Here is a 9526-nt window from a genome sequence, read left to right as displayed (position 1 = left end):
TCTCGCATCAAGAGGCGATGTCTGGGTTGCCTGCGAGGCTGGGAGGGCAGAGCCATCTGCCGAGTGCGGCCCTGCTGGACCTGTTGTGTTGAGAATCTACAGTTTTGAGCACGGTTTGTCTGGCGCCCTTCACAAGCACTACATTAACTTGAGTTCATTTGAAATTCATCATTGCCAAAGAGATACAAGACACTGGAGGTTTAGTTTCCAGGATTTTAAATGTCAGGCATCCAAAATGTGCTGTGGAGACACAGCATCTGGAAGGCGATGTTTTTAAAATTTATCTACAAACAGGAACAGCTCCCTGAGCTAGGCTTTTTCAGAGAAAATAAAGCATCCCTCACAACACACACACACACATCACCAGAAACTTGGTGGGACACCCTCTTTAAAAAATAGAACTGCTCAAATTAAAAATGTAGCATTCGATGTTGAACTGGGCTGTGCTCTGAATGTATGGGTTGCCCCCAAAATTCATATGTTGAAACTTAATCCCCAACGCAGTAGTACAGTATCCCTCAGTATCTGTGGAGTATAAGTTCCAGGACCCCCAGGGATACAAAACTCCACAGATGCTCAAGTTCCTGATAGAAAATGGCATAGTATTTGCATATAACATATCCTCCTGTATACTTTAAATCATCTCTAGGTTTACCTAATATAATGTAAATGCTAAGTAAATAGTTATATACTGTATTGTTTAGGAAATAATGACAAGAAAGTAATCTGTTCATGTTCAGGACAGTTGTGATTTTTTAAAAAATTTTCAATCTGAGTTTGGTTGAATCCACCAATGACACCCCTATGGATACAGAGTGTCCACTACATTAAAAAGTATGGCCTTTGAGAGGTAATAACTAGGTCATGAGGGCCCTGCCCTTACAAAAGAGTCCTGAGGGAGTGTGTGAGCCCCTTACCCCTCCCACCATGGGAAGACACATGGAGAAGGCACCATTTTTGAAGCAGAGAGTGGGCCCTCACCCAACATGGAATCTACCTGCACCTTGACCTTGGACTTCCCAGCCTCCAGAATTGTGAGCAATAAACATCTGTTGTTTATAAATTACCCAGTCTAAGGTATTTTGTTTTATCAGCCTGAACAGACTAAGACAGGCTAGCGCCTCTAAACTTTGAGACAAGCCAACATGGAACATAAGTGCTTACCGAAAAAGGAATTCTTCCACGTTCAAGGAGAAATTAAATGTTGAGCTTCAGCCACACTGGCCTCCCTGCTTTTCATCAGACACACCAGACACCCTCCTAACTCAGAGACTTTGTTCTGGCTATCCCTTCTAGCATGTTCCTCCCCCTAGATATCCACTTGGCTCTTGCCCATAGCGCTTTATCGCTTTGCTCCCTTTTCAATAAACTTCTACCTTACTCTTTTATGCCACAGTCTGTCCCTTCCTAGCACTCCTCTCCCTAGCTCAGCATTCTCCACCCACTTTTCTCTGATATTCTTCTTTCTAATGCATGACACAATCCTATAGTTATTATATTTGTTGTTCATTGTCTCTCTGTCCTTGAAAAATGTAAGGTTTATGAAGGCAGGGCTTGTTTTATTCACTGGTGGATTATGAACAGTACCTAGAACAGTGCCAAGAAATTTACTGAACACCTTCTCTGAGTTCAACATGACATTCACATCTGTAAGAAGGAGATGGTGTAAGTGTCTGCCTTTGTGTTTTAGGAAATTAAAACCTGAATGGGTAGGCTGGGCATGGTGATTCCTGCCTGTAATCCCAGCACTTTGGGAGGCCAAGGCAGACAGATCACTTGAGGTCAGGAGTCCGAGACCAGCCTGGCCAACATGGCGAAACCCCATCTCTACTAAAAATACAAAAAATTAGCTGGTGGCGTGTGCCTGTAATCTCAGCTACTCAGGAGGCTGAGGCAGGAGAATCACTTGAACCCAGGAGGCAGAGGTTGCAGTGAGCCAAGATTGCACCACTGTACTCCAGCCTGGACAACAGAGCAAAACTGAGTCCCATAAAACCAAAAAAACCTGAATGGGCAAATGAAACTGTCCAGGGTGCAAGTGTGCCACAGTGGTGCTTAGACCAGCTTGAGCTGGCTTCTGCTGCTTGCAACCAACAGGCATCTGATCAATAGGACCCAACTATCAACACCACTGGAATCTGGGAAGGGAAAAACACACATCTGTAGACTGAATCCAAGTCTTCCTGGAGGAATTATGTATTCTCAGGCCATGAAGCAACCTTGGAAAACACCAGACTCCGGCTGAATGCCAGAAACCTTTCCTTGACTTCCCAACTTGATCAGCTCACATGGTCTCCAGCACCCCTCTCCCCTTGAGATGTCTGGTGCCCAGAATGGAAACACAGAATTTGCGGTGGAGTCTGACCAGCACTAGCCTGGGGCTACAGAATGTACCTTCATTAATGCAGCTCCACTGGCAGCCTCATGCCCTGCCCACCAGCACTGGGAACACCTACCCAGAACGCTCAGAACACCTGAAAGGATTTGTGAAACAGAGCAGACAGGTGAGACCATTTTCTTTGCAGAAAATACAGCAGAGCCAAGGTTGGGAGTCAGGTTCCAGAAAGCCACAAAGCCTTCTGGCAGCAGCAGCAGGAGGAGGTCAGAAGGTAAGGAGAATTGTAGAATTGAATTATGAGATGACAAGCTTGGGGTCTCACTGCCCCGGAGCAGCCTTCCTGGTCTTAGGCCAGTGGTTTCAGCCTTCTGAGCATGAATTCCTCATTCATAACATGGGAATAATAGTGGCAACCTCATAGCTTCTGTAAGGTTTAGATGGGATATTACATGCAGAGCAGCAAGCTCAGAGTAGGCATCTTATATGATTAGCTGCTACTATGATGATCACAGTAGGAGGTCCCAAAGAGGTAAAGACCAAGTTTTAGAAAAATCATCAGACAAGTATAAAAGAATTGATGAAGAGATGCCGGAGGTAAAGCCACTGGGGCAATCAAGCTGTGATCAATGAGGGTGGCCATGAACAGGGGAGGACGTGAAGCCAAAAGGAGAGAAAGGGGTGAGAGAGAAGATGCGGAAGAGGAAGGAGAGGACAGAGTTGAAGAAACAGCAACTCCAAGATTCCTTCCATCTTGTCTGTTCCAAAAACCTATTAGTGTACCATGTCATTGTCCCTGTAGTTGGCTGCTTTAAAAAGGTGAGATGCATAAAAGAAGGAAGCTGCCTTGTTTGTGGTCAGATTCGTCAGTGCACCAAAGGCTGCCTGGAAACCAGCAGATGCTCAATAAATGTTGTTGAATGAATTTCTGAATGGCTTTGAATGTATGTATGTGTGTGTGTGTGTATATGTATGTGTATGTATGTATGCATGACTGTACATGTGCATGTATGTAGTTATAAACAACATAAAACTACAAATTATGTATAGTTGACTAGTGTATTAGTCAAGGTTCTTTAAAGGGACAGAACTAATAGGATAGATGTATATATGAAGGAGAGTTTATTAAGGAGAATTGACACACGATTACAAGGTGAAGTCCTACAACAGTCCATCTGCAAGCTGAGGGGCAAGGAAGCCAGTCAGAGTCCCAGAACATCAAAAGTAGGGAAGCCAACAGCGCAGCCTTCAGTCTATGGCTGAAGGCCCAAGAGCCTCTGGCAAACCACTGGTGTAAGTCCAAGAGTCCAAAAGCTGAAGAATTTGGAGTCTGATGTTCAAGGGCAGGAGGCATCCAGCATGGGAGAAAGATGAAGACCAGAGGACTCAGCAAGCTCACCTTTTTCTGCCTGCTTTGTTCTAACTGTGCTGGCAACTGATTAGATGGTGCCCACCCATACTGAGGGTGGGTCTGCCTCTCCCAGTCCACTGACTCAAATGTTAATCCCCTTTGGCAACACCGTCACAGATGCACCTAGGAACAATACTTTGCATCCTTCAATCCAATCAGGTTGACACTCAATATTAACCATCACAACTAGTATATCTAAAACTTTTAAAACTAGTGTGTGTGTATATATATGCCAAGAAGCTCTCTTCTTCGGTGATAGTACATGTTTTTGAGCTTCCTACTGGCCAAGGTGATGAAAGAAACTCACTGTATTACTAATTTCCATTGCCCCACCAACGGCTTGCAAGTTAACCTGGAAGAACAAACGTATATCCAGGGGCACATTAATTTAGCTTCTCCTGTGAGAGACATTTGGGGAAAAGGATGAATAATGTTATCAACAACGGTTTCAAAAAATGTAAAAATGGTCTGTGAATTGGTTTCTTTTGTATATCAATCTTCTATAAAAGTAATGGGTACAAAATGAAATGAAAGCTCAGCATAGGCATGCTTCCCCACCCCCATCATGGTATTTTTTAAAATCATGAACTGGATGCATTTTTTCTCTGCCACTAACTGGAATTTGGAGCTCCTGGTCTCAGATCATTGCTCTACTTTGAATGCCAACTGACAGCATCCTTCATAGAAGAACAGTTAAGGGGAATCCCACACCCAGCTCCTCCCATTCAATTTGCCTGGGGTCAACTTTTAATTGTTGGAGTGAGCAGCACTTCACATTGTACAAACAGGTAAGTTAGCAGACACCAATGTGGCCAGGATAAAATGTGTTCGGAGTTGAATTTAGCAAACATTTGATAAAATCTGTCACAGACTTCCCATTGCTTTGTAAGGTCTGTCGTTGCCTCCTTTCAATTTATTGTCAGTCAATACATTGCCGATCTCTGATGAGGTAGCAGCAGGGTGCTCAGTGAGTGCTAAGGGTTTGAGGTGGGGAACAGAGCTGCCTTCAGCTTGCAAACAGTCTAGACCGGGGTGGGGCTGGAGGGGCAGAACATAGGGAATAAGGGTCACAGCAGAGGGAACGGCAAAGCACCGTGGTGCTTCTGGGAGTTGCAAAGATGCAGTCCAACTGCAAGTCGCCCACACTGCTACGATGCTGTGAATATAAGGGTCATCCCACCTGCAAGCTCACCCAACAAAAACAATGTTTCCAGAGGACAGAATACCACTTTGTGCGGTATAATTAAAAGAAACGACAAGAAAGACTCCCCGCTCCTTGAAAATCAGAAACCCAGACAGCATAAATAATGACAAGGAGTGTCTTTCAGTCACCAATGACAAGTAGAAAAGTTGTACTCTCAACAAAGGAAGTGCACAATGGCGAGCTCTTCGCTGAATAGGGACCATGTCTGTCTAACTCTGTGCAGCACGCCAGACTGCCAAGTACCTGTGGGTGCTTAATAAATGCCTTTGAAGGATGATGAATGCCATCATTATTACATCTGCCATTATAGTTTTTAGTGAATGAACCTTCCTTATCAATCTTTATAACCACAATTTCAATAGTATGAATTCAGTCACCTCCCATACCAAGTGCTTTCTGAAATTTTAGTTCTCAAACCTTGTCAAAAAACAATGCATTTGATTTTTGCAATGTCACATGTCAGTATCAAAGCAAATTTAACTTACATGCTATCTTCTCAAATCGTTGTGCCATAATGTGGCTCATAAAGAATATAAAAGAATTGTTTTCCAGTTTGCAGTCTATAGTAACACTTGAATTTTTCACGAGTTATTGAAGACTCCTTTCAAAATGCTATTTGACATTAGCAATATATGATTTTGGAAACAAAGAGCCATTGTTTCTAGAAGTGGTTACTAAAAAAGTAAATACGTGGATATTGCTTGTGAACTGCAATGATTTCCATTCTTTTCTTTTTTTAAACACTTACTACTTAAATCAAGGTAGGTGCAAAACCTAAAAGCCTACAGATGTCTTTTTGTAAATACAAAATGTGACTTCCTCAATTCTACTGGTCATTTATAACCCAGGTTACTTCTGTAGCCTTGAATTGAATTTAGCCTAAAGTTGAATGTAGGGCCCTTCTCTGTCCAGCCCGAATAATCTCTTTCTCCTCTGATACTATAAGATCTATTATTTCTAACACTCATTTGACCAAATTTGAAAATTCTTCCCTCCCTCTCTCCCTCCCTCTTTTCTTCCTCCTCTTCCCTCCCTCCCTCCCTTCTTTCCCCAAACAAGGAGGCTACCGACTGTGTGAGCAGACGTCAGGCTACAAGTTAAGCCATACGAATGGGAATAAGTCAGCCCTGCTGGCAAAGCGTACACAGTCTCACAGGGGAGAGGGATCATCGCGACACAGTGAAATTCCACAGGAAGAGGCCCATCAAAGCAGGCTGAGCAGAGTCCCGGGGAACAGGCAGTAGTGTCACAAGTTTGTGGAGGAGCTAGGGGAGAAGGCACACTTGAAGGAGGCCTTTGAGTATGCTAAACTATTTGACAGGTGGATGAAGTGGAGGAAAGGCATCCTAGGCAGAGAGGAAATTCTGGTTAACAGCGTGGAGACAAAACAGTGCTACAGTGCACGCAGAAATGATCAAGAGGCCCAGCTGGGCTCCCTGGAGAAATGGGGCCAAAGGTGAGATTTGGTCAGATGATGAAGGGCTTTGCACACCATGCTAAAAGTCCAGACTTGACTTGGTGTATACCAGACGCTATGTGGTGCATAGCAGGTGCTTTGCTTGGTACAGATCCGTATAGTAGAGAGTTTATAATAGGTGCTTTGCTTTGTACACATTTATATACTGGATGGCTCATAGTAGGGGCTTCGCTTGGTACATACTCACCCACTGTGTGGCTCATAGCAGACGCTCACCATTCAAGACACTGGGGAGTCATCAGATAAAGTTAAACCTCACAGGGGCACAAATGGGGCAGATCCAGGCATTATAGGACTTGAAGCTTAAAGTCATTTAGGGGAGCACTTTAAGAAAATGAATTTTAAAACATATGACCTGTGAAGAGATGGAAGTGGTCCCGTGCAAGTGAGTGGCCTTACAGCTTAGACTTCACTGGTTTCATTAGCCTCTGGGCATGGTTAATTCCATGCTGCAATAAGAAAAGCCAGTTGGGCGTGAGTAGGGCGGATTAGGAAGGAGACCAGATCACCATCTTGTAGCATAGGTATTTCTCTCTTGTATCATCATATAAAGTGGCTTACATATTTGTTTATCACCCTGGCTATGTGGTGAATGTTATGAAAGTGTTTACCTCCCTTTTTTATCCTCTGCAAAAATCTAGCACAATGCTTTGCATTAATAATTGGTTAAGTGTGATATTTGACACTGGATGTCTCCATTAACAAACTCTCCCTCTGTCATTCTTGCTGAGAACATTAACTGAGCACCAATTATGTGCCAAGCATTGGGAACAACACCCATTATGAGTCAAGGAAATGGGAATAGAAAGGGCTTTCTCCCTGTCACCCTGCACTTCAGAAGCTCATAGCTCACAAGAAAGAAACAATGTTGTGATCATACTGAATATTTACTGAGCTCTTGCTGCAAACTAAAGTGGATTGAATAACCTATCTCAGGTAATTCTAACAACTCCAGATTCAGACAATATTATTACCCCCACTATAGAAATGAGGTCACACATACAGCTGGTAAGTGAGGGGGTATCAAAGCATGAGCCCGGAAAGTTTGACTTCAGAGGCCACATTCGTAACCCCACACTATAGACCACCAGTATGTAACAGCAACATAAAAATATGGTTGCAGTGGAGGCAATAAGTTCTAGGACAGAAATAGGTACAAGGGGCACATCCGAGGAAGGGGCCAACTCCTGTGTGGTCGGCAAGGTTGCAAAGAGAAACGTATGAGCTGAGTCTTAAAGAATCAACAAGACTTCACCAAGCTGGTGAAGAGGAGGAAAGAGCATTCCAGATAGAGGGAACGGCACATTCAAAAACACGCTGAAAATCCATGGCCTGTAGTTTCAAGCTATGGCAAAACAACCTTGACACACCTTCGCTTGTATCTGTAAAGGAGAACAAGCACAGCGCAGGGTAGTACCTTCCTTTCCGGAGCAAATCCTCAAAGCTGTAATTAATGGCTCCAACTGCTGTAATAAGACAGGGAACAGGATGGAAGCTTCCTTTGAGTATAATTCTTCAGGAGCCCAAATGAGGCTAACAAAAGAGGAATTAAACACAATGCTGTGTCATGGCACTTTGACATAAGTGTCGACTTAGAATTTCAAATAAAATTAGAAGATTCTTCTAATAATTATATAGGATGGCAAATAAGGTCCAGGGGCAAGCACATGTGGCAAGAAGTGACTAATCGTATTTTGCAAAAAGGCAACTGGAGCTGACCCTTCTCAGGATAATATTGCAGGGAAGTCAGAGAGGAGGAAAGGTTACCAGTGGTTAATGTTAAATAGTAATCCATCCACCAAGCACCCCCCATCGCTCCTCCATATTCATAGGAAACCACCATCCATCCATATTCATTACCGTCCGAAGAGTTTAAAAGTAGCAAATGCAAGCTTGGAAGATTTCAATTCTAATAAAAGTGCTTCCGGTGATGAGCGCCATAGGCTTCCCCCACCAACCTCGAAATTAAACTAAACTAATAAAGGAAAATGGCAGGTGGTGAGGCTGGGATAAGCCCTGTATTCTTCTTGTTCTTCTTTTTTTTTTTTTTTTTTTGAGATGGAGTTTCGCTCTTGTTGCCCAGGCTGGAGTGTAATGGCGTGATCTTGGCTTACTGCAACCTCTGCCTCCTAGGTTCAAATGATTCTCCTGCCTCAGCCTCCCTAGTAGCTGGGATTACAGGCATGCATCACCACGCCTGGCTAACTGTGTATTTTTAGTAGAGATTAGGTTTTACCATGTTGGTCAGGCTGGTTTTGAACTCCTGACTTTAGGTGATTTGCCCATGTCAGCCTCCCAAAGTGCTGGGATTACAGGTGTGAGCCACCACGCCCGGCCAAGCCCAGTCTTATTAAAGCAGCAAAGGGCACCTTCCTTTATCGGGCATATTCTAGGTGTCAGACATGTACCCAAGAGGCTCCAGGTGCAGGCCTGTGTGTCTTTGGAAACTCTTGGGGAACTGAGATTGGGACAAGTGCTTCCCACTCCACTAAAGGGCTCAGTAAAATCTTCTGAGGCCTCAAACTTCCTTGTAGAAAGTAAATTCTGCAGTCGGGTGTGGTGGCTCACACCTGCACTTTGACAGGCCGAGGCGGGTAGACCACTTGAGGTCAGGAGTTCAAGACCAGCCTGGCCAACATGGTGAAACCCCATCTCTACTAAAAATGCAAAAATTAGCTGGGTGTGGTGGTGCATGTCTCTAATCCCAGCCACTTGGGAGGCTGAGGCAGGATGATCACTTGAACCAGGGAGGCGGAGGCTGCAGTGAGCCAAGATTGTGCCACTGCACTCCAGCCTGCACGACAGAGCAAGACTCCATCCCACAAAAAAAAAAAGGTAAATTCTGCAAAGAACAGAACAAAGTTAAACTCTTCCACGAATAGAGTTGACTGGAACATCCCCTCTGCCAGGCACAACAGGTTTCAGTTTTTCATTTTTTATCTGATTTAGGCTAATCAATGAGATTCTTCATCCTCCCCCATTTACTGCACACTTAATCTTCATAATAGCAGTCCCTGCAGGTATGTCCTAAATTAGGGAACTTAGAGTTTGTCAAGGTGTTTACAAATATGTGACCACCTTGCATCCTTGAAACGACCT

Source organism: Gorilla gorilla, chromosome 15 (assembly GCF_029281585.2).
Source record: "Gorilla gorilla gorilla isolate KB3781 chromosome 15, NHGRI_mGorGor1-v2.1_pri, whole genome shotgun sequence".
Lineage (NCBI taxonomy): Eukaryota > Metazoa > Chordata > Mammalia > Primates > Hominidae > Gorilla > Gorilla gorilla.
This window is presented reverse-complemented; position numbering follows the sequence as displayed.